This window comes from Sminthopsis crassicaudata, chromosome 5, assembly GCF_048593235.1.
Source record: "Sminthopsis crassicaudata isolate SCR6 chromosome 5, ASM4859323v1, whole genome shotgun sequence".
Lineage (NCBI taxonomy): Eukaryota > Metazoa > Chordata > Mammalia > Dasyuromorphia > Dasyuridae > Sminthopsis > Sminthopsis crassicaudata.
In genome coordinates, this window is record NC_133621.1 from 250393103 (window position 1) to 250403893 (window position 10791).

A 10791-nucleotide genomic window follows, 5' to 3' on the forward strand; every position below is an offset into this window, starting at 1 on the left:
AGCACTGAAAGTTTATAGATTCCTAGCCTGAGCTATTCTCAAGAACTTAGATACAGTGGTCCTCAAACTTTTTAAATAGGGGGCCAGTTCACTGTCCCTCAGACTGTTGGAGGGCCAGACTATAATAAAAACAAAAACTATGAACCTCAGCCCAGTGCCGGAAGTGTGTGTTGCTAACACGAGTTTAGGTCCAACGTTACTTCTGGTCTGATTTTGCCATAACCCAGCAGGCCACATAAACGTCCTCAGTGGGCCGCATCTGGCCCCCGGGCCATAGTTTGAGGACTCCTGACCTAGAATAATAACAATACTCAATAGTCAAGGTATTAGCAACAGGCCCATTCTAGACATTGCCACTCAACAAGTGTAAGGACTAATCCTAACATGAAGTCCAAAGTCAGGAAGTAGGCTGAAAAAACAAACAAAAATTAAAAATATCACCATGAAAAGCTTTTATGGTGACAGGCATAGTCAAGATACAAAACTAAGAATGACTCCAAAATATTCTGCAAGCAAAGCTTCAGAGTAAAACATAATATAAATTCAACTAGAATTCCTAGAAGAGATAAAGCAAGAGTTTAAATAAGAGGTTAATTTTTTTTTTTAATAAATGAAATGAAAACAGTAAAGGAAAACACTGAAAAAGTCATTAAATCTGTAGAAAAAAGAATGGGAAAGGGAAATTACAGCTTTAGCACAAGTAATAAATCCATAAAAATCAGAAGGAACCAAATAGAAGCTTATGACTCCATGAGATAAACAACAAATATCAACAAGTAAATAAATTTTTTTAAAGGGGGGGAAATAAAGAAACTATGTCTCCTAGCAAGTAATAATAATAAGTGACTTAGAATATAGATCAAGGGAAGAAAATTTAACAGTCTTTAGACTACCTGAACACAATAAGCAAAAAAAAAAAAAAAAAAAAAAAAAAAAAAAAAGGAGCCTAGCCATCATTTTTCTTTAAAGAAAACATTTTTCTTTAAAGAAATTACCAAGATCTCTTAGAAATAGAAGGCAGAAAGGAAATAGAAACAGTCTACTGATCACTTCCTGAAAGAAACATAAATGAAAACTCACAGAAATATTATAGCCAGAATTGAGAGGTTTCATGTCAAACAAAAAATTCTATGAGCACCAGAAAGAATGAATTTAAGTACATGCATGATTACATAAGATTTAGTAACCATTCCAAAAGAGAAAAAAGTTTGAAATATTATATTACAGAAGGGAAAGGACCTATGATTACAACCAATAATAACCTACCTAGCAAAACTGAATATAATCCTAGAGGGGAGTGAGGGTTTGGGACCATGAACATTCAATGAAATAGAGGATTTCCAAGTCCTTGATGAAAAGAATAGAAATGTATAGAAACATTGAAGGACAAACCTATAAGTCAAGAAAAATAAAATGGTAAACATAAATTATCAATGGAACCAAACAGGATAAACTATTCACATTCTAAAATGGAGAGTTGATTCATATATCCCCTCTAAAAATTCTGTCATTATTTGCATAACTAGACAGAAAGCATGGGAGTGGTTCTGTTATATCTTGACCTTAAAATAAGGATGAAAAGGAAGAAGAATATATTAGGAGAACATGGGGAGGGGAGGAAATGAAGGTTAGGGAAAATATACATACATTGAAAGAAAGAGGAAAGAATATATATACACACATATATGCTATGTGTATGTGTGTAGGCATATATGTATATGTATAAGTTTATACATGTATACATGTATTTGTGTAAATATATACCACTTCACAGAGAAATATAAGAGAAAGGGGAAAGAAGAATATAGGAATTAAAAGGAGGACAGGTTAAATGGATTCAACTATGGAGGTACAGAAATTTTTCTAATAGCTTTTTTTGTTATGGCAAGGAACTAAAAATTGAGAGAATACCAAACAATTGAGAAAGAGCTAAATCAATTGACATATAAATGTGATGAAATGTATTAATCGATTGTAAGAAATTATGAAGGTGATGATTTTAGAGAAATCTTAGGAGATTTATATAAACTGACATAAAGTGAAGGCGGGATAACACTTTATACAATTACAATAATATTGTAAAGAAAAACAGTTTTGAACAACTTAGGAATTCTGACCAGTATAATGACCAATCATAATTTTAGAGAATTCATGATGAAACATTCTACCCACCTCCTGACAGAGATGTGAAAGATAAAGAATAAGTGAATATGTATGTGTGTATGTGTGTGTATGTGTGTAAATATGTGCATGTGTGTTTCAGATATGACCAATATGGACATTTGTTGACTCTGGGTATTTATAAAAGGAGTTTTGTCCCATAGAAATATTAAGGAAGGGAAAGGGACCTGTATGTGCCAAAATGTTTGTGGTAGCCCTTTTTGTAGTGGCTAGAAACTGGAAAATGAATGGATGCCCATCAATGGTTGGGTAAATTAGGGTATATGAATGTTATGGAATATTCTTGTTCTGTAAGAAATGACCAGCAGAATGAACACAGAGAGGCTTGAAGAGACTTACATGAACTGATGCTAAGTGAAATGAGCAGAACTAGGAGATCATAATATACTTCAGCAGCAATACTGGATGAGGATGTATTCTGATGGAAGTGGATATCTTCGACAAAGAGAAGATTTAATCCAGTCCCAATTGATCAATGATGGACAGAATCCAGCTATACCCAGAGAAGGAACACTGGGAAATGAGCATAAACTGTTTGCATTTTTGTTTTTCTTCCTAGGTTCTTTTTACCTCCTGAATCCAATTCTTCCTGTGCAACAAGAAATTTGGTTCTGCACACATATATTGTACCTAGGATATACTATTTAACATGTATGGGACTGCCTGCCATCTAGGGGAGGGGATGGAGGGAAGGAGGGGAAAATGTGGAACAGAAGTGAGTGCAAGGGATAATGTTGTAAAAAATTACCCATGCATATATACTGCCACAAAAAAGTTATAATTATAAAATTAATATAAAAAAGTTTTGTTTTCCTTTCTCAATTTGGAGTAAGGGAAAGAGGAGAAAGATTTGCTTATTGGGAAAAAATTAAATTTTAGTTTTTGAAATAAGTACTGAATAACCAGTGTCGGGCATTCTCCTCTTGGCTGATGTTGCCCAGCATTTGCAGAACTTCTTTTTTTCCTTTTACTATGCTTTCTCTGTGTCACAGTGCCTCTTTTTAAAACTTCCTGTTTTGATTCAAGCCCTGGGGAGCTGGTTAAAAAATAGCCCAAAAGTTTTTCCGGGCCGTGAAAGAATACTTAAACACAATATCCAGAATACCAATAAATTCTCAAAACCTATGTTATTATAATTGAATCATAGATGTAAGGCTGGAAGGGATCTTGGAGGTCAGCTACTTCAAACTGCTCACTTTACAGATGATAGAATTAAGGCCCAGGAAATAAGGTACTTGTCCAAGGTTATAATGTAACAGATAGAATTGAACCTAGGTCTGAATCCTGTGTTCACTCTACTATACTGTGCTTACTCAAAGTAGTCACTGAATATGTGTGGCAATTTTTCCCAAGAGTGCATGCAATACATTAAAATAGAAACAATCTTATAATATAGCTTTTTTTTTTCTATTTGCTAATACAAAAATGCTAATGACTGAAGATTCCTACCTCTTTCTATCCCAAAATTATTTCAGCAAAATGATAATATATAACATTTCCTAAGACTTCACGAATGTATAACAAAAACTAAAAATTATTTTTTTGCTCTCAGAAAGTATGTTAGTAAGAGATTGCCAATATCCCTAGCTACTTAATGAATATAAGGGAGTGTCCCATATGGCTCAATGTTGTTGGATTTTTTTTCCCATTTTCAGGGAACCCATCAATTTACTTATCCTTCCAATCAATGGCTAATACAACAGAAGTGTTCAAATTTAATATCAAGACAGCTTCCCCTAATATTATGTGGGAGAGATCAAGACAATTTGCACTCAAGGCACTCAAGGCCTCAAAGCAAGTCTTTGAAGTTAATCATTCTTCAGCGCAACCAAACAGAAAGCATCCATGTTCTCTTATCAGTGTATGTCAAAAGAAGAACATGAAGGAAGCACTGATATTTGTGTTACAGGTCAATAGACTGTGATTTTCTCCCAGCCTTCAAATGAGACAGCCAGATAACTAAAAATGACACAGAGTTAGATACAAGAATAAGATTTCACTCCTTTCAAGACATCAGTTTTGTCTTTTGTTAAGTTCACTGAACTGGAGTCAACATGAGCTCTGCAAATAGTACTTGTCAATCTGGTGATTTTTCCATTTTTTTCCCTTCATAATAGCTTACATTTCTAAAGAATTTTTGCACAAAGCAGACCACTGATAAGAAAGAAGAATATGAATAGTAGCAGACTTTTACATTCTTCCATAAGGGGATATATTCATTTTCAGAGAGGTCAGCGCTATGGCTCTTTTCTTATGTGTCTTACAAACTAGAGGTGCATGCTTAGCTAGACTGGTTCTAATAAGTTAGGATACATAAGATTTAGAACTGAAAGGGACCTTAGAGATCATCTCATCTAATTCCTTCGTTTTTTAGATAAGGAAACTGGGACCAAGAGACTTATTCAGACTTATTCAGAACACAAAAGTGGCAAGCAGGAAAAATGGAATTTTAACCTGGAAATTCCAGCTCTTCTGACTCCAAGACTAGACCACTTTTCACTGGACCATGCTGTCTGCCTTGTCTTACCTTACCAATGATTTATGCTTAGGACTGGAGTTCCTTGAAGGCCACTGGACTTGGTCTTTATATCCACTTGCCTAGCACATTTTTTATTTTTGGATGGAAACTTTAATATCATGAATATGAGGAACTCCCAGTGATGAAATGCCTTCTACCAAAGCAGATTGGTCCTTTTTCTGCAACTTTATAGTCTTAAATAGTTGCACTGAGTTCTCCTTAATAAGAGACTTATCCAGGGTCACACACAGTCAATATCTGTCAGAGGTGAGGTTTGAAGTAGTGAGGTGAGGCCATTATGTAATCCATTATATTTGAATTGTTCCCTAGCAAGAAGGAGACTTGTACATAGCTAGAACTTAATAAATGCTCAATTCAATCAAATTCAATGGAAAATTCTTCAGTAGATCAGCTCCTGATCATAGGTAAGTCACTTAACTCTTGAAACCATTTCTTGCTCTTTTCTTTCTCTTCCTTCTTTCCTTTCTTTTTCCTTCTTTTTCTCTTTACATACCATTTTTTATTCATTTAGGCAGACAAGTAGTTCAATGGGTAGAGTACTAACCCTGAAGTCAGGAAGATCCAAGTTCAATTTGGCTTCAACCATTTACTATCCTGAAGACACTTATGATTGCCTCCCTTTTCCCAATTGTAAAAAGAGAATAATAAATGCACCTCCATTGTGGGGTTGTTCAGAATAAGAAAATATTTGTAAAATGCTTAGCATATAGTAGATGATGCTATATAAATGCTCATTTCCTTCCATCACCACCCCTTCCTTCTTTATTATACAGTATAACAGAGCAAAAGATTTGTATGAACTGATGCAAAGTGAAGTAAACAAGAATGGAAAATCAGTATATACAATGATGGCAACCATGTAAATAGAACACACACACACAATCAAAACCAAATACTTAATAATTTTAACAACCACATGTGTTCCCAAAGAAAATACATGAAAACACAACCTCCTCCCTTTTTTGAGGCTATGAATATGAAATGTTGCATATACTGTCAGACTGAGTTGATCAATTTTGCTGAAATTTGTTTGTTTCTTTCTTTCTTTTTAATTCTTATAAAGGATAGCTCTCTGGATAAGAGAAGAGTAATATGATGGAAAATGAAAATGTTAAAAAATGTAGATTATTTTTAAGTGCAATGGACAAAGAAAAAATAATTATATTCAGGCAACTTTATCAATGTAAATGAGTTCACTGGATTTCATAGATCATTTTCATTTTTAGGGACTGTCTTAGACATGTCCTAATTTATCAATGTCTTTCTTTGTATTGCCTCGAGAAACAAGCAAGTTCTTATGATTTAGCAGATCGATATAGGAAATAGTGTTATTATAGCTCAAGAGTTGAAAAGGATCTAGGAGGTCATCAAGCCCAATGTCCTCACTTTACAGAAGGGGAAACTGAGGTCCAAAATCAGATATGTACTAAGTATCAGAGAGGAAATTTAAATATGATCTTCAAAATCCAGGTTCCTCTGTCTAGAGAATAGCAACCTGGTCATAATTCTGTCCTGGTTGGGGGAAGGAAGGGGAAGGATGAAAAGTGAGCAACTAACCTTGCTCAGTAATGCCCTTTTTATTCCAGTGATTCAGACATGTTCCTAAGATTTGTATGAAATTTTCTGATTCATCAGTTCAAGTATTTTAAAATGGAAATATTCCTCTACCTAATTCTTAGAGACAAGGGTGTCACTGAAAGCCATTCTTGATGTCTTACACACTGAGTATGCTCCATTCCTTATCAGGGGTTCTCAAACTACCGCCCACCGGCCAGATGCGGCCTGCTGAGGACGTTTATGGGGCCCGCTGGGTTGTGGCAAATGGGCTGCGGAGACAGAGTGTGAGTTTTTGTTTTTACTATAGTCCGGCCCTCCAACAGTCTGAGGGACAGTGAACTGGCCCCCTATTTAAAAAGTTTGAGGACCACTGCCATGATCTCAGTATATTTCACCTTCTCCTAAAATAGTCACACAGTATACAAACTTATGAGGAGTAAGCTATGGAGAAGATGAAAATTTGAAGATGTTTTTAATACTTCTATGGAAAGTACTATTCTAATTAAACAGTCAACATAATTCACTGCTAAGAAAAAAAGTAAACCAACACCAAGCCAGCTATGTCAAGTTTCTTATGAAAGGGACTGGAAAATATCATGTTGACATCATCTCTTTCTAAGCACTTTCTATATAGTATCTATATCTGAATTGACAGAAGGGGATGGATTATTAACTTAAAGCCTCATTTGAAGGAAAACATCTCAAACTATTTTATCAGGTACCACTAACCATAAAAGATGGTTTTTTCATAACTTACACTTTTCTTGAGAAGATAGGATATCAGTGGTCTTGGAAATTGTTCACAACTTCCTCTGGTAAAGAAAAAAAATCTAAAAACAAAACGTATGCCCATCAAGTGGAAATAGGCTGAATCAAATGTGGTATTTGAATATAATGGAATATCATTGCATCATAAAAAGAAAAACCAACAAATATGACTTTAGAGAAACATGGAAAGATTTGCATGAACTTACTTGAACTTAAGCACTTGAGATATAGAAAAAGAACTTATAAAGTAAGCAGAAGCACTGGGATAGTAGATGACTGTGGAAAAGATCCAAATCTAAAGTCAAAGGCTCTGAGTTCATATTCTTTCTCTATATGTTATTCTATAGGTCACATTTCATAAGTTATTTAAATCTCTCTGGATCTCAGTTTCCTTATCTTAAAAAAATGAGGAAAACTGGATAGCCTCTCTGAATTTTTTGTTTACTCTAAATCAAGAGTCCCACAGAGCTACTCTTAAGGGGGTAGAGGTGGTAAATTGGTAACTCTTAAAAGGACTTTTTCCTCCAGTTGGAAAGACAGATGTACAAAGATAACAATACAAGACAGCAGGAGTTTAGAAAGGAATGTTTAGCCTGAGATAGTTAGGAAAAAGTATAACAAAAGAGGTAGAACGTGAGCTGAGCTTTGAAAGATAGTTAAATTCAACTAGATACAATGCAGCTATTCATGGAAAAGTGAGTCCTGCTAATGTCTGAGGCCAGGTTTGAACTCGGGAAAATGAGCCTTCCTAACTCCACCCTGGCATTCTATCCACTGTGCCACTTTGTTGCTCCAACTATTCCTTTAGAGATAGTTAGATATATGTGTGTATATATATATACATATATATATATATATACATATACATATATATACACATATATATGTAGTATCCACATATGTGTATCTGTGTGTAAAAATATAGAGAGTAAAAGGGGCCCATAATAGAAAGATATAAATACAGTTAGAGGCAAATCATTCAGTCTTAATTTTCTCATCTGTAAAATAGAGAGTATAAAAATAATAGCATCTTCTCAGAGTAGTTGTGAGAACCAAATGAAATGTGTAAAGTGCTTTCCAAACCTTAAAATCCTATGTAAATGCTAGATATCATTATTAATAGAGAAGAAAAATAAAGAGCATTCTAGGTTGAAAATAAAGGATGTTTAAATTATGTTTTAAGAGCAAGTTGGCTAGAAATTTAGTGTTTGAAATGGGGGAAGGGGAAGAGGGTAAAAAATAAAGTTAGAGAATTAGATTGGGAACAGATGGAAATAGGACCTGAATGACAGGCATAGAGTTTGGATTTTATCCTAAAAGTAAAAGAAAACTATGGACAGGGTTTTGAGCTGGTTTGTGGCAGAAGACGATAGATTAAAAAGGATTTGCTAAGCACTTAAACTAAGAGGCTCATAGGATTCTAGACCTAGAGTTGAAGAGGATATCAAGTTCCGAAACCCTAATTTATTCTAATTTAGTAAACTTCAGAGGCACAATTCAAACCCAAGACCTCTAGATTCCCAAGAGAGGAGTATGGCTCTGCTTTCGATTTACATGGATTAGAGCAGGCATTCTTAATGTTTTTTGTGACCTAGATCCTTTTAACAGTCTGATGAAGCCTATGACCTTGTCTCAGAATGTATTTTAAAATAAATTAAAAAATATATTGAAATGCAATGATCAAGATATTTTCTGGAAAAAGTTCACAAATTCTGGTTTAAGAACCTCTAGTTTAGAGGCAGGCAGATCAGTTTGTATATTAATGTAATGTCATGGCTTGATGTATTAAGTGTCTGTTCTATTAAAAAAAAGTGGCATAAAGATGTGGTAAGGTAAAAGAAGAAATAGAAATGCACTTTCACTTTAGTGAGAAGGAGGGATAAACAGAGAGACTGAGAGATGAGAGAGGGGGGGGAAGAGAGAGAGAGAGAGAGAGAGAGAGAGAGAGAGAGAGAGAGAGAGAGAGAGAGAGAGAGAAGAAGGAGGGAGGGAGAGAGAGAGAGACTTATGTGCTATGTCCAGACAGAGAATTGAAAAAAATGAAATTGCCTGTTTAATGAATGGAAATGTATGATTTAATGGTTAGAGGTTAATTTGGGTGAGTAAACCTGCAGGTGAATCTTACTGATGCTGATATTTGCCTTTGTGCTTTTTAAGTGCCAATGAATGACAAGGGCATTTAAACAAGGAAAGGGAAAAAGAAAGCTGAAATCAATTAAAGAGAAATACCCTAGATTTCAAAAATTTGGTATAAGCTTTTCTCATCTGACCCAAATAGTATTTTATGTCCCAACTCAGTTAACACTGAGTTGAAATAATTGTATAACATGGCTGAATGAAAATGGACACAGATTTTATAAACAGATGTTATCCCCTCAGGAAAATGTCTCTCCTTCAAAAAGATTGAGAATTTGGCAAGAAGTTACCCTATTTGATAATAAGTGAGAATAATGATAATAAATTGATAATGATAATAAAATAATAAATAATAATAGAGATTGGATTTCATTTAATATAGAGAATTCCCTCTCCATCAGTGCAGATTAACACTTTTGCAATTTTGTAGTCCTAAGAGAATTACCTAATGTACTGAAAGGTTAAGTTATTTGCTTGTGATCATATTACAATATATGAGGGAGTAAGACAGAAGGGGAACTGGAAGACAGATCTTGCTGACTTGGGGGCTAGCCTCACTATGCCATATGCAGCCTTAATAATGATGATGATGGCTACTATTTACACAATGCTTTAAGATTTACAAAATGTTATACCCTTTGATCCAACAATGTTACTATATCCCAAAGAAATCTTAAAGAAGGAAAAGGGACCTATATGTGCAAAAATGTTTGTGGCAGCCCTTTTCGTAGTGTCAAGAAACTGGAAATTGAATGGATGCCTATCAATTGGAGAATGGCTGAATAAATTGTTGTATATGAATGTTATGGAATATTATTGTTCTATAAGAAATGACCAGACAGATGAATACAGAGATACTTGGAGAGACTTATATAAACTGATGCTAAGTGCAGAACCAGGATATCATTATATACTTCAACAACAATACTATATGTTGTATACTATATGTTTCTGATGGATGTGGCTCTCTTCAACAATAAGAGGATCTAAATCAGTTCCAATTGATCAGTAATAAACAGAACCAGCTACACCCAGAGAAAGAACACTGGGAAATGAATATAGACTACAACATAGCATTTCCACTCTTTCTGTTATTGTTTGCTTGTATTTTTGTTTTTTCTTCTCAGGTTATTTTTGCCTTCTTTCTAAATTCAATTTTTCTTGTGCAGCAAGATAACTGTATAAATATGTGTGTGTATATATATGTGTGTGTATGTATATATACATATATATATATGCTATACTTAACATATATTTAACATGTATGGGACTACCATCTAGGGAAGGAGATGAAGGGAAGGAGGGGAAAAGTTGAAACAGAAGTTTTTGCAAAGGTCAACATTGAAAAATTACCTATGCATATGTTTTGTATATAAAAAGCTATAATAAAAAAGGTTATTTTTAATATTTAAAAATATTTAATATTAAATTAAATATTAATTAATAAATTAAATATAAAATTAAATAAATATGAATAATATAATAATATAAATAAATAATATAATAATATTAAATTAAATATTAATTAATAAATTAAATATAAAATTAAAATTAAATATGTAATATTTAAAAAGATTTGCAAAATGCTCTATATATTTTTTTATCAATTT